The sequence below is a fragment of the Toxorhynchites rutilus genome, chromosome 3, assembly GCF_029784135.1.
Source record: "Toxorhynchites rutilus septentrionalis strain SRP chromosome 3, ASM2978413v1, whole genome shotgun sequence".
Classification (NCBI taxonomy): domain Eukaryota; kingdom Metazoa; phylum Arthropoda; class Insecta; order Diptera; family Culicidae; genus Toxorhynchites; species Toxorhynchites rutilus.
The window spans coordinates 133585120-133601216 of NC_073746.1; the positions used below are offsets into that span (position 1 = coordinate 133585120).

A 16097-nucleotide genomic window follows, 5' to 3' on the forward strand; every position below is an offset into this window, starting at 1 on the left:
TCCAAAGAGTGGTTAGGTAAGGGAGTAAAAAGTGCCCCCAAACCAAATCACTAGCTGTATGGCAAATATTGTAAAGGATATTAAATAAGAAATTTTGGCGGTTTATTTGAACCCCTATGTGGTTTGACGTAGGATCTATAGTGACAAACGTACTTTTTCGTGCATTTCACGCCATCCTCAATAGATCCGAGATAAAAATTTGAAAAAAATACTGAATGTGCATCTTACCACGGTGTATCAAGAAAAATTATCAAAAAAATAATTCATCAAAAATTTTAGTATTAAAAAAAAATTATGAAAATTTGAAAATTTTTTTTTGGGATTTAGAGATTCAATACTACTCTAATTCATATTTAAATGTGCTCTTACGGCTTTTCTAGATTGATAAATATCGTCAAGCTGTTTTTTTTTAAATATCTAATAATAAAAATAAAATAATAAAAAAGAAAAATACACAGTACAAAAAAATGTTATAGATTTTCTGGCATTTCGAAATTTTGAAAAAAAATATAACTTTGAGACCACAAATTCGATTTGTTTTTTTATTTTAATCTTTCAATTGAAAACCACGAATACAATAAAATAATCGATTTCAAAAAAATAAAAATAATAATGCAGACGATGAAGAAAATTATTTTGTGTCACACAATGCTCTTAAAAATTCAGGAAAAATTACGCCACATGTAGAAAAAAGACACATACGAACGCATTTAAATAAAAATTTGAGCAGGAGTGGGTCTCAAAGTTATATTTTTTTTTTCAAAATTTCGAAATGCCAGAAAATCTATAACATTTTTTTGTACTGTGTATTTTTTTTCATTTTATTTTTAGTATTAGATATTTGAAAAAAAAAACAGTTTGAAGATATTTATAAATCTAGAAAAGCCGTAAGAGTACATTTGAATATGAATTAGAGTAGTACTGAATCTCTAAATCCAAAAAAAAAATTTTCAAAATTTTAATATTTTTTTAGTACAAAAATTTTTGATGAAATTTTTTTTGATAATTTTTCTTGATACACCATGGTAGGATGTACATTCAGTATTTTTTTCAAATTTTTATCTCAGATCTATTGAGGATGGCGTGAAATAAACGAAAAAGTACGTTTTTCACTATAGATCCTACGTCAAACCAGATAGGGGTTCAAATAAACCGCCAAAATTTCTTATTTAATATCCTTTACAATATTTGCCATACGGCTAGTGATTTGGTTTGGGGGCACTTTTTACTCCCTTACCTAACCACTCTTTGGAAACATAAAAAAAAAATTTTTTGATACCGCGCAACACTGAAAAAAATCTGAAAAAAATCACACATATCTAGAAAAGCCGTAGAAACACATTAAAATATGAATTAGAGTAGTACTGAATCTCTAAATCCCAAAAAAAAAATTTTCAAGATTTCATTATTTTTTTTAGTACTAAAATTTTTGATGAAATTTTTTTTTGATAATTTTTTTTGATACATCGTAGTAAGATGCACATTCAGTATTTTTTTCAAATTTTTATCTCGGATCTTTTGAGGATGGCGTGAAATTAACGAAAAGTACGTTTTTCACTATAGATCCTACGTCAAACCAGATAGGGGTTCAAATAAACCGCCAAAATTTCTTATTTAATATCCTTTACAATATTTGCCATACGGCTAGTGATTTGGTTTGGGGGCACTTTTTACTTCCTTACCCGGCCAGGCCCTTTCTCTCGTTTTTTTTCCTTCTTCACCGGTATCATATGTTTATGCTCTGCTTTTGCAGTGTGGATCAGCTTCACGCGTTATCGGTTTTTGGCAAGCTACGATTGTGTGGAAATCATGTGGGAGCTTTGAAGCGCATGTGGGGAAACACAAATGTGAGCAAATAAACTGTTCCGAGAATCCATTCTACATTCGGAGTTTTCCCCCCTGAACCATAGTGAAATGCGAATCAAATTGAACCATCGTTCCCAAAAACATGGGTGCATGAAGACAGACAGGAATATTGATGGAGCTGGATCGGTGTGCAGGATGACCTTCCCAATTGCAATATCCTGGTGGGGGAAAAGTTTGTAAAAAAACTGCAAGGTAACTTCCATATGCAAATATACAGCCGGAAACCGAATCAAAAAGTGGGGCATCGTGAGATAGTACCGCCCAAAAAAGTGGTTCAGTATTCGATGCGAATACAATTATAAACATTTTTAGTCTCTACCTGATACATAGTGCGTTATTTTTAAGCTAATGTTGAAGATCCAAATACTTTTGGAAAAGTTATTGTGAATAAGGCTATCCACAACTCATTTCACATAACAGTGATTAACATCGATAAGCGACTTGACTGCTCTGCCAATGCACAATGCTCCAGGAGATGCATTTAAATGGAAATTGGCATTTACAGCTTGACAGTTATTCTTTAGACAAAAACTTTCTTCGACAAAGTTGTTATATATAATATAATAGAGCGGTCATTTTTGTGTTATTAAAAATAGGGTAACCAAAATTGTCGTTGAAATAAAAATATAACTTTCTTATATTTATAGATAGAGGTGAACATAGTTCGACAATGTTGTAGTACCAGTTATTTGAGACATCTTTGTACAACAAAGTTTTTTTTTCTATCTCTTGAAATATCCTTTATAGCGCATTTTTTCTAAGTAACGGTTCTCAGCAATTCCAAATGAAATCGTCCTAAAAATGCAGATTTTAGAAATTTGTATTTTTCATTCCAATGAAAGTGTGTAGTCCGTTTGGGTTTGAGGAAATATGAGTTTTCACAGCAATTGTGAATTTTTTGACTCAAGCGTAACTTTTGAAATGGCGTATCGATTTTAGTAAGAGAAATCTTCGAAAATTTATATCTCAAAAACGATGAGTCGTACCGAAATAGTGTCTTAGAAAGAGTTATAGAGTATTGATGGTTGAATATGAAAAAAATGTACACTGAGAAAAAAAATTAGTACTCTCTTTTTTATTTACAAAATAAGAATTCAATTTGCAATATACAAAATACATATTTTTTTATTTTTTTTATTTTCTCATACAAAATAGAAGTCATGCAGAAAATTTAAAAAATGGGCCCAAGATGGTGAAACTATTTTTGACGAACTTTGTGGAATATCGGATTTTTAGGAATTTTCGAAACTTCGAATTTATGTATGTTAACAATCATTTTTAGCCACAAATTATGAATCCTGATGTGATTTAAAACAAAAAAATGTTATTATCAATCTCCTTCTTAATGTAGCCATTCTCGAAATATTAAAAAAAAAATATTTACAATTTATTGTCTTTTTTATAGTAAATAATCCCTTTTAATATGTTTGTCGTGTTATACCGTCATGTTAATGAAATTTTATGAATTTGCTCATAGTTTCCAACAACAAGTTTCGAAAATTCCTAAAAATTCGATGTTCCACAAAGTTCGTCAAAAATAGTTTTACCATCTTGGACTCATTTTTTAAATTTTCTACATGACTTCTATTTTTTATGAAAAAATTGAAAAAAATATAAAAATATACATATTGATGATGTATTTGGAAAAGTTGTTGGAAATTATGAGCAAATTCATAAAATTTCATTAACATGACGGTATAACACGACAAACATATTAAAAGGGATTATTTACTATAAAAAAGACAATAAATTGTGAATATTTTTAAAAATATTTCGTGAATGGCTACATTTAGAAGGAGATTGATAATAACCTTTTTTGTTTTAAATCACATCAGTATTCATAATTTGTGGCTAAAAATGATTGTTAACATACAAAAATTCGAAGTTTCGAAAATTCCTAAAAATCCGATATTCCACAAAGTTCGTCAAAAATAGTTTTACCATCTTGGGCCCATTTTTAAAATTTTCTGTATGACTTCTATTTTGTATGAAAAAAAAAATGCAAATTGAATTTTTATTTTGGAAATAAAAAAAAGAGTACTAATTTTTTTCATTTTTACATTTTTTTCATATTCAACCATCAATACTCTATAACTCTTTTTTTTTTATTTCGGTACGACTCATAGTTTTTGAGATATAAATTATCAAAGATTTCTCTTACTCAAATCGATACGCTCTTTTCAAAAGTTACGCTTGAGTCAAAAAATTCCCAATTGCTGTAGAAAACTCATATTTCCTCTAACCCAAACGGAATACACACTTTCATTCGAATCAAAAATACTCATGTTTTGTCATTTGTCGATTTCATTTGGAATTACTCAAATGAGAATCAACCAATATGAAAGGCGTCGTATTTCTCCAGAACTATGAATTGAATTAATGTCTACTTATAAACATGATGCTTTGATTTTTTTTCGACTAGAACTTTCCGGACAACCCAACCCAATCGCCGTATAAAAGTTTTTCTGTAGGTTAATAATCAGTTATCACATGACAATGTGCTTGAAGTTCCTGCTCTGCTCTGTATTGTTTGTCATTGTGTACTATGTTCCAAAAGTGTTCAATTTTGATGCTTTCCAGTCGCTTAACTCTTCTATATTCGCACATACGGTCTCACAGACCGAGAATCAACAATTTTGTTTTGAGGAGGAGGGTTAATTTTTAAGTTTCATTGAAGCGCGGCAGAATTGATTATTTTTCTCCACTGTCTATATAAAGCAATGTGAAGCACTATTATGTTAAAAATTGGAAACTATTCATAATCACAATAGAGCCTCTGAAACATTCTTGGTTAATAATCTGTCAAACACTCATTCAAAATAGCACAACAACGAATACTCATATGCCGTGACTTGCTATTAAATTTTATTGGTAATCAAAAGCTTGTCAAACGCTTGACAAAATTCGAACGATGGCTGAACACTGTACTATACACAGGAACACAAACTCGGAGACGGAAATTGCCGTCACGGTTGGTATAGTGCGTAGCAACGAGATGGCATCGGCCCAAACATTGCTTTGATCCAGAATTGAAAAGACGAATCATAGTGATTTCTGTTTCGCGAAGGAAGAGAGGGAGGGGAAAGCCGGATTCTGAAATTCGATTCGCAACAAGCAATAGGCAGACTTTCCGGTTGTCAAGGATATGCAGCTGGATGCTGTTTCAACTTATCAAAACTTCTTCCAATGCACTCTCTAATTACGAAATTTGCTGAATTTCGTGCTTTATCACTTGAAATATTGTCTATCAAATAAATTCTGTTATCTATATACAGGGTGGCCACCCAATTTCAATTTTTGAGTTCCCGCATTTTTCCCGCATGATTTCACGAAATTCCCGACTCACAGAAATGAAATTTAATAATATTGTGTCGTTTCTATAGTTAAAAATTGATTTTTGAAACCCGAAATGCAAATGTTTTTTTACTTTATGTTTCCAAGTTCGGCATGTCACAAAAAAATGGACGGTGTGTATCTCAGCAACAGATTTTTGCTTGGATATTGGATTCAGGAGATACGGACGTAATTGTTTCTGGAATACATTAGGCTGTCAAAAAAGTCCTGCGGTATTTCCGCGAGGTGTCGTTGTAAGCGCGTAGTTCTAGTTGTATCCATTGTATCGAGTCATACTATAGCTTGTTGGAAAGGTATTTTTGCGCGCTATAATATAGTCCTTGACAGTGTTTTGTTTGGTTAAGTCGTTCGTGAGTTATAGTGTCGCAAATATGGAGCAAAATAAAGAGAAAATCCGACATATTTTACAGTACTACTATGACAAAGGCAAAAATGCATCTCAAGCTGCCAATAAAATTTGTGCAGTTTATGAACCCGATACAGGTTCCATTTCCACCGCACAACGATGGTTTCAACGTTTTCGTTCTGGTGTAGAGGTCGTCGAAGATGCGCCACGCTCTGGAAGGCCTGTCGTCGAAAATTGCGACAAAATCGCTGAATTAGCCGAGAAAGACCGGCATAGTAGCAGCCGTAGCATCGGCCAAGAGCTGGGGATAAGTCATCAAACCGTTAATAACCATTTGAAGAAGCTTGGATTCACAAAGAAGCTTGATGTATGGGTGCCACACACGTTGACGCAAAAAAAACATCTTTGACCGTATCGACGCATGTGAATCGCTGCTGAATCGCAACAAAATCGACCCGTTTCTGAAGCGGATGGTGACTGGCGATGAAAAGTGGGTCACTTACGACAACGTGAAGCGCAAACGGTCGTGGTCGAAGCCCGCTGAAGCGGCTCAGACGGTGGCCAAGCCCTCATTAACGACCAGGAAGGTTCTGCTGTGTGTTTGGTGGGATTGTCAAGGAATAATCTATTATGAGCTGCTTCCATATGGCCAAACGCTCAATTCGGACCTGTACTGCCAACAACTGGACCGCTTGAAGGTAGCACTCGTGAAGAAGAGGCCATCTTTGATAAACAGAGGCCGCATTGTTTTCCATCAGGACAACGCCAGGCCACACACTTCTTTGGTGACGCGCCAGAAGCTCCGGGAGCTCGGATGGGAGGTTCTTTTGCATCCGCCGTATAGTCCGGACCTGGCACCAAGTGACTACCACCACCACGAATCGTTCATGGCGAACGAGCTAGGTAGTCAGAAGTTAGCCACAAAAGAGGCCTGTGAAAATTGGCTATCCGAGTTTTTTTGTCAATAAGGAAGCGAGCTTCTATAACAGGGGTATTATGAAGTTGGCATCTCGTTGGGAACAAGTCATCGAACAAAACGGCGCATATTTGACTTAAAACAGATGATTGTAACTAATTTTATGAACAAATGAAAATTCAAAAAGAATACCGCAGGACTTTTTTGATAGCCTAATATGTATCTGGGACCTAAATCGTTTTCAAACGTATTGATCCACCCCACCTCTACTTACTCCGAACATTTCCCGGATACCTTCTATGATCAGTTCCTGAGTTGACTCTAAAATCTGTAATCAAAATTACACAGAAAATCTAGCTTGTTAAAAAAAGCTGAATAAAAATGCTTAGCAGGAATCGGAGCATATGAGATGAGATAAGACAAATAACGCGAAGTAAGTAGCATTTTTGATGACCCAGAACCTGACTCCTTTTTCGTTTAAATGCGTCCCATTTTTACCTCAGAGCCTTGATTTATTTTAAGGACATGTTTCAACCCATATGCTGGAACTACATTTCAACTATCAACTACTATTTTTGCAATGAGACGAATGTTTCAATTGGATGCCATAAGAAAACCATGAGAGAAAAGAAGTTGTATTATGTTTATTGAACATTATTACAAATCCAGTTCAACTTTCAACACTTTTTGAGCATTTAATTGAGCATCTCTCTGGGTGTCAACCATTATTTTCGAGTTTCTAGCCTCGTTCGTGCTTTTCGAAGAAAATCCTCTCTCTTCAATGATGCATTGCCATGAGATAGGTTCAGAACTTTTTTCACAAACAAGGTCAAAATTGGAAGCTCCTTCTGTGACTGAGCGATAACTTCCATCCAAGAGTTATGCAATCTTTTATTTGATATGCAGATAATACAATTTCAACAGAAGACGTTGGACACAATTGTTCATACTCATTCTTTATTTTATCTGCACGAACGCCGGGCAAATGTTGTTTATCGACGAATACTTCCAAGCATAATTCCGTCCGTTTCTTCGTTCTATCCGGAAAGTTGAAAATCACATTCGGGTTAATACACGTTAGGTAACGAGTGCGATATATCAAAGGGGATTGTATGAACAAATTCTTCAAAAATCCACAGTAGAACTCACGATATCTGGTACGAAATATTATGACACCTTCATCGGAAATTTTGCGGAATTCCTTGCTTGTTGATTGCGGATTTTGTTGCAAATCCAATTTTAATACTTCCAGGTAGCAGTAGAATGATTTCTATGAGGTGATATAGATTTCACTTTCAGTTGTTCGGATTTCATAATTTTCTCCATAACACTTCACAAGTCCCGTTAAGTCATTGAAAAGGAAAAAAACATCGGGGCTGACATTCACGCAAAAACTATTTAACTGTCGATGCTGCCGTAACACAAAAAATCAATTTTAGTTCCAGCAGCCTATATTCCATAGCATGTGCGATAATCTCGTACATCTTTGACCGGAAAACTAATGCAAAACTCCGTTTAAAGTTTGGATGCCTTTCTTTAAGCTTATTCTTCTCTTGTTTCCTTACCTCGCCTACAGGATTTTTTGAAAAACTAAGATTCACACTGCTTAGAAAGTCGTAATGCGCTAAAACACATGCAGTAACTTATTAGAGAGCAGAAAAAAACACTGCGCAAAAAAAATCCCGACTTCGTGGAACAATTCCCGACTTTTTCCCGCATTTCCCGCTTTTCTCGAATGGTTGGCCACACTGTATATATATAAAAATGGATTTCTGTCTGGCTGTCTGTCTGATTCTTATGGACTCGGAAACTACAAAACCTATCGACATGAAAATTGGTATGTAGGGGTTTTTGGGCCGGGGAAGGTTTTCATGATAGTTTGAGACCCCTTCCCCTCTCTAAAGAGGGACTGTCATACACATGAAACACAAATTTCTACATTACTCGAGAATTAATCAAGCAAATGCAACCAAATTAGGCATGTGGAGGTTTTAGGGTACAATAAATGATTCTAGGGAGATTAGATACTCCCCCTCTCTTAGGGGGGAGGCTGCCATACAAATGAAACACAAATTTCTGCATTATTCGAGAATTAATCAAGCAAACGAAACCAAATTAGATATATCGAGGTTTTAGAGTGTTATAAATGATTCTATGGTGGTTGGATACTCCTCCTCTCTCTCTCTTAGGGGGAGGCTGTCATACAAATGAAACACAAATTTATGAACTAATCAAGAAAACGAAACCAAATTTGGCATGTGGAGGTATTAGGATGCAATAATTGTTTTTATGGTGGTTCGACCCTCCTCCCCCCTCTTTTAGTGTGGGCTGTCATACAAATGAAAAACAATTTTCTGCATAACTCGAGAACTAATCAAGCAAATGGAACCAAATTTGGCATGTGAAGATTTTAAGGGGCACAAAACGTTTCTATGGTGAATAGACACTCCTCCCCCTCTCTAAGGGGAGAAGAGGGGTCTGTCCTTACTCTATCATATTTTCTGTATCAAACATTTATTCCATGTAACGGAGAAACATGTTATTTGCAAGTGGTTGAAAAATCTTGAACGAGAATTGTGTCTGAAAATAATCTGATATTATACTGATGAGTTTTGGTAGAATTACTAGGATTTTTTTAGTAAAAGGTAAATTCAACGGAGACGATTGGAAGATCAATCAATGAACTGTTCTGCGATTGGACTCATGAACTTGCGCTTAGTAAGAAAATGTGAATGTTTGAAGGTATTGATAACAAAAAAACAAATTTTGGGCGGGACGAAGTTTGTTGGGCCAGCTAGTATTTTGATAAATCTAAATAAAACAAAACGTTGTGAGTTGATCTAAGCTTATCATAATTATCATATCGACTCAAACTAGAATTCGTATGCCACCATGCAGATCTCTTTTCACTACTTTCAAAAATTGAAAACAAGTATTCGAAACAATCTATTTAGATAAAGTTCTAGTATCACATGAGAGTAAAAAGATATGCTATCTGTTTTCAAAAAGGTGTTCTTTATTTCTTAAAAAAATGATTGTAGATTAGCGAATGTATGTTAATTGACTCAATTTCATACTCTTACGGTAGTTGAAATTTAAGTCGATTTCGAAGGCGTTGATCAATTTCAGGAATCCATATTTAGTATGGGATCCATAACCTTAACTAAATGAACCTTCACATAACATCGCACACGACTTTCGATGGTCGACTGATTGAGTAAAGCTCGCATTCCAATATTGTTTTCTCATACTACAATATTCTTTCGATAACATTTATTGTGAGCATAATTGATTAACAGTGGTAGGATTTACTAGCAAAAATGCCAGTATTCCAGTATCTATTAACTGCTCTCTATATCTCTCAACCTATATCTTACCAAAACCTTATTTTCGGAGCCGATATATAGCTCCGATTCGAAGCAGAATTGTACATCATCTGCTCCAAATTTTTCGATTTTTTAAAACTTTTCCCCAAAATTTTAGATTGGGTTCATCTTATACATATTTTAAACAAAATTTTGCACAAATTATGGTGAAACACGAATCATCAAAAGAAGAATTTGAGTAATAGATCCATATTATTTGAAGAATATTAAAAAATCGGAGAGGCTAGAGGAAAAATCGTTGATATTCTGCCGTTTCTGCGTGGAACTTCTAACCTAGTAAAATTCATTATAGAACTTAAAAATGACAACCAAAAAACTGGAACATATAACAAGAAATACCAGTTAGCTAAAACACAGTGATTGAAAAATTATTGAACAATCATTGAACCATATCTCAGATTGACAAATTTCCTCTTCCGCTGGGGAAAACCTCGCATAGCTTTCTCCACCCATAACCAACTAAAATATTGATTCAGAATAATCGATTACAAAATGTTACACAACCATCGTGCAGCCTCCAGCGCCATAGATAGCAGAACTATCATATCCCTTTGACGCATTGTTTGATGATGGCATGTGGCGCCCTGTTACATATTCATAGACAAGATGAAAGAAGATATCCACAGAGACTACTATACTATACTATATTCAGCTGGGAAAACCCGGCACAAAAGCGAGTATTTCGTTCGGTGATTTGCTTCATATCTGCTTTTCTAACAACAGCCGCAGTAGCATAACATGTAAATCAAAACGTTAGTGTTGCTTTATTGACATATTGATATTTGCCCGGTGCGAGGTTTCTCTTCAATAACTTCAGGAAGCATTGCGTGAGCAATTTGGCGCCATGTTGAAGGTATGACAAATTTGGTGGAATAATGAATGATTGTTAGATGGACATATGTTTACACATCAATACACACTCCAATCTAAAAGTTAAAGTTTGTACCCAATGAGATCTATCACCATCACAAACTTGAGCTGCGCCTAGTCATCACGATGTTTTGATATCTCTACTCGTATTTTTTGATAAAGTAATTGGTGTTTTTGTGAAGCTTTAAAGCATTATGTTGGCAACACTTTTTGATATGTGCGCATTCTAACAGCTGTGACTTGTTTTGTGTTTGATTTGGTTCCATTTCAAATGAACATCCTGAAAATTATGAAGATTTTCCACGAAAGCCATGGTTCAGTTTGAGAAACTATTTACGCTCTTATCCCGATTGACATAATCGTCCATCAGAGCACCTAATTCGAACTACTATCAATCGTTTCCGCATCAATTTTATTCTACAGGATAACAAGCATCGTTAGAAACTTCGTACGTTTTGTGACTGTCATGTACAATGGTATAACATGAACCGCTCCATGCTACATCATCATCACGTCACCTCAAACACGAGTGCTCTTTTTTATTTGCACTCTTAGAGTCAAAAAAGCTCCGCATATTGGTAAACAGAATCTGGGTCCCAAAGCATGTCAATCGCAATTCCGGCATGCATTGGAAATGAAAGCCCATGTGTAAATAATGCCTCTTTTGAACAATAATGAAAGCTATCCAATTTATGTTAATTTCCTTAGAAAAACACTTCAAACTTACAAACTACTCGTTACATTAAAAACGATCAACTGAATTTGTCACCAGTCGTTTCGTTTTCAAACAAAACTGAATGAAATCTGGTAGAATGCGACTAAACTTGAATATTGTCTGTAATATTCAGAGCCGGGAAAATCTTTGAATTAGTCATGAAAAATGATATATTACTCTATTCATTTCAGTTCGCAGTAATCTGTTCCACATTTCCACAGTCCACAAATATGCCCATCACATTAAAATAAGATGCAACTCGAGAAAAACTACATCATCTGTCTTATCTGAAAATATTCATGGTTGCTTCGTAAGGATTTGCGGTTAGTCAATGTTCAGATTTCGGGATATGACAAGCAACATCCACAACGAATCATTGTATTTTATGATCACGACTAAAAATTTAACCAACTTGTCATATTTTACAAAAATTTTGACAAAATTTATGAAAACAATAACTAGGGCAGAATGCACAGAAAAAAATATTCGTTACGTTGGCATGTCGCCATCTTTTCTGACTCTCTCTCTTCGCTTTGATGATATTAGTTGCATAGTGGGTCTAATTGGTTGCACAATGTGATGAAATTGCAACTAGCTTATTGGTGCTACGCTATTAGTAATTTGATCAATTTTTGACATAGGACTGTGTCTTTGATTTCTATATAGGGGGGTCACTCTACGAAAAATGTAACGATTTATTAAGAGTTTTCAAACGCATATTACTCAAAATCGTTATTATGTTATATGTTGTGTTATACACCATTAGACAGGAAATTTATCCAGCAATTTTTTTGCTTAGAACATGAACAGTGAATATAGTATAAAAAGTTAACAATTTGACTATTAAAATGGGTATGTTTTCTTTTGATTGCACTAACCACTCGCTTTCCTCCCCGACGCAACGAGTTATCTTTTTGCCTAAATTCGAGCGTTAGCTCACAATGTGAGTTGATGCTTATAATGAATTATTCTCCATTTACCGATAACAGGCATTTGTCAGTTATTGTATTGTATGCTGCCCAATCAATTCGTGCTCAATTCACGTTTTTATCGTGTAGGTCTTGGTACTTACAATTCATGTAATTGTGGTCCAGGATGTCATAATATCGAGTATGTTGTTTGGTTATGTAAAAAATGCAATTAATGTATTCTTCTTGCTCCATTATTCCTTGTCTTCTTCTGCATAATAGAATAAACAGAAGAAAATAATAGTAATGGCTTTAATGGTATTTTTGTGTACATTTTTGAACAGAATGTGGTTCCGGAATCTTCATGAAGGAAACAACTTTTTTCAGGGCCTCCAGTTGATATATCAAAAGATAAAGATTACAGATTTTGAACAATGAAAAACTCAATTCAAATGCAATTACTAGACACAATGACAGTTCTGTGTCAAGATTCCGTCCGTGCCCCTAGGCTCAGACCCATCAACTTTTTTATTAATTAATTTCTAATAAGCTACTAGCTGACCCGGCAAACGTTATTCTATCATAAAACTTATTTTTAGTGAATATGTAGGTTATTAAATCAAAAAATAATGTATTGTAAGTGTGTTCAAATCTCAATTTTTAATTTCTTTTCCTAATTTAATGTATTTCATCAAAGTAACTGACATATTTGATTTCTTAAAAGTGAAGTGTAAAGTGAAAAGAGTAATACATTTTTGTCATAAAGTAAAAATGAAAAACAAAATCAATATTAATTTCGTTCAATTACTATCCCATTGGTGAAAAATACGGTGGAAAGCGCTTTGTACATTTTACATCTGCTATGCAAGGTGATAAGATTCTTAGATTAATGCATGAGCCACGAGCCATGTTTGTGGTAACAATATCGAACAGTCATCCATATTCCGGAATCCCATTGATTTGAAACTTAACCTGATTCCACGTTACGATCGAAATCGACTTTCGGATTCTGAAATCCGTTCGACTTATGTTCAATCGTGCTCTGAAATGCGACAACCTTGCCTTGACCCGAAATGAACGTCAAAATAATTCATCCGTATTTCTGGAGTTAATACTACCAGATTAACGAAGCCGAAAAGCAAATTTGAAGGAGAATTAGTCCTGATCCTAATCAAACCATTTTTCTTCCATTTCCGCCAATACTTCACCCATAATGTAAAATAATTATCTGAGACAACTTTCGTTCAACATTTGTTCTCACTTGCAAAGAATGTGTTGCTCTGTTACACATAACACATATTAGAACTTATTTCCATTTATGATTTTTGTTTTAAAAGCGTGTTTATATCACACAAAAATTCAGTGTCATATTCAGGAATATGACACTAAGGGGCTGTCCACATACCACGTGGACAACGTGGGGGGGGGGGTTTATAAGAAAATGTCCACGCTTGTCCATGGAGAGGGGGGAGGGGGTATACACTGAGTCCACGTGGACAGGAAGATTATTTTGTTTAAATACAATCATCTATACATTCAAAATTAAATTAATAAAAAAATGTTCAAGAATTTCAAAACTTTCCATATTTATCAATAAATGGATTGAGCCACCTGAGAGTGCTGCCCAGTCAAAAGTTCATATATTTTATCTCATATCATTGAACTTCTACAGAGAAATTTGTATTAGAAAAATATCTCACGTAAACTGTGAATGACCAAGCTATTTCCTATGATCGAACTTTTATAGTAACGGAGTATGTTACAAAAATAAACGATTCCATAATGGTTGAGATTTCATGATATGCGTAAATTGTTTTATTATCAAATATAATTCCCTATACATTTTATTATATTTCGAGAACGGTTAGTCTCAGGATAATAATGTCTGTATAGTTTTTCATACAGAATTGCGCGTAAAATCATCCTTCCAAAGTATTTTAATATCGTCAATTTCTAGGAAACAATATTTACATTCGCGTGAGATTGTCCATGCACCACTAGTCGTCAAACTTAAAACAATTGAGCCAGTATTCTGATAAGAATATACATGGAGCTGATTCGGAATATTTCAGGAGGTGATAGAGGAACATATTTGATGAAAAATATTCTTCAACGCATATGGTCAATTCTCAAGTAGGACACCGTTGTTGAACTTTTCTTGAACCTAATTTCATGTCTTGAACTAACTCTAATTTAGAAAGTACGCTCCTTAGAATAATTATGCTGCTCATTTGAAAGATAAGAACATTTTGCGTAGAATGCAATTGTAAAACATTCAATTTAATGTTACTAAGAAACCTTTAGAAAGATCTTTAAAATGGTGTGTCTTTTATGGGCTTTTATTAATTTTCCAAAAATGCAAGATAAACTAGATTGTTTTTATCAACCAAATTGAAGCTCTCCAACCACTCTACAATTCCTTCCTTGATGCCACACTGTTTTCCTTCTTGTTATCTCCCCCTAATTTAAATGTTTCACAACAGAATTTTATGCAAAATTTCCTCAAATGGAAGCAATTGACTCGTGCTAAGCGGCGTACTTTTTGAATTGAAAAAGAATGTTCAACAATTATTTCGTAGTTGAGATTAGACCATAATCGTGGAATGTTTTGATCATCAAACATGATCCTCTATAACCTGAAATATTCCGGATCGATTACCTAACAATATTTTATTCAACTTATGAGAGAGTTTCTTCAAATTTTAATAGAAAAAAAACTTATTTCAATCGGGCAGAGGTATATTTTTTGGAAAAATTGAACAAATTTAAAATAATGGGTGGGAAGGGGCAGTGGCTGATTAATTTGGCGTTGAATTACTCTCTAGTAAACTGTTGGAGTTTCATAAGTGATGTTCTGATAATGATTTAAGCGGAGGAAAATCAAAACAACATAAATGGGATAAACTAAAGAGCAATATAAATAACTTTTCGGGTAAGGTTAGTAAAAAATCAATGAGTCGTAAGTTTTCCCCACGAGCTCTTTGGAAGCCATCTAGGCACTTAATGCAGAATGGTCAATAAACAGTTGAAAAATAAGAAAATATATATTGAAACTATTGGTAATACGCTATTAGTGCCCTCTGAAAATTCCCCGATCCTATTCCGGAGTGGGCAAAGAACTACACTCAACAAAATAAGAGGATCAAAATGCCACATCGAAAATTTTGAGTGATTTTTGAACGCTATAACTCTGTTTTAAAATATAGGACCACCCCTTTACCACAAAAAGTACGGCTCAACTTGGATTTTTTATAACGTCATCTCCTCCTATTGTTGAACCGTATGTAAAAAACGTAAAAAAAAAACTATGGTGAAATTCCAGATAATAGAAAAACAAAGTATTACAAGTATTTCAAAACCTGGGGGTCTTCGTAGCCACTTGGTTACGCGTTCGCTTACCAAGCGATCGATCGTGAGTTCAAACTCAGGGCCCTCAATTGACCATCTTTGTGTTGTTATAGAATAACTACGTCCACGCAACCATCATCAGCGATGGAAATCGATCCACGGTGGAACAAAGATCGATTCATCCATACAACTGCTCTGCTCTGCAAGAAACATCGGGCTGCTGTTCTATAAATAACCCAACAATGATCAATACCAACTGTCTCCGCTGTCCGGTCTGCTGAACAATGGAAGAACAGATAGAATACCCTTACGTCTAAATGGCTACTACTGTGTAATTTACCATAATATAATGGAACAGAAAACTTAACGCCTAAATAGCTACTACTAA

At 34.5% G+C, this 16097-nt stretch overlaps 1 protein-coding gene across 6 annotated transcripts in view; it reads right to left on the reverse strand.

Moving 5' to 3' along the window:
- Positions 1–16097, reverse strand: part of LOC129775305 (protein rolling stone) — a 239195-nt gene that overhangs the window by 202740 nt on the left and 20358 nt on the right. The window lies entirely within an intron of this gene.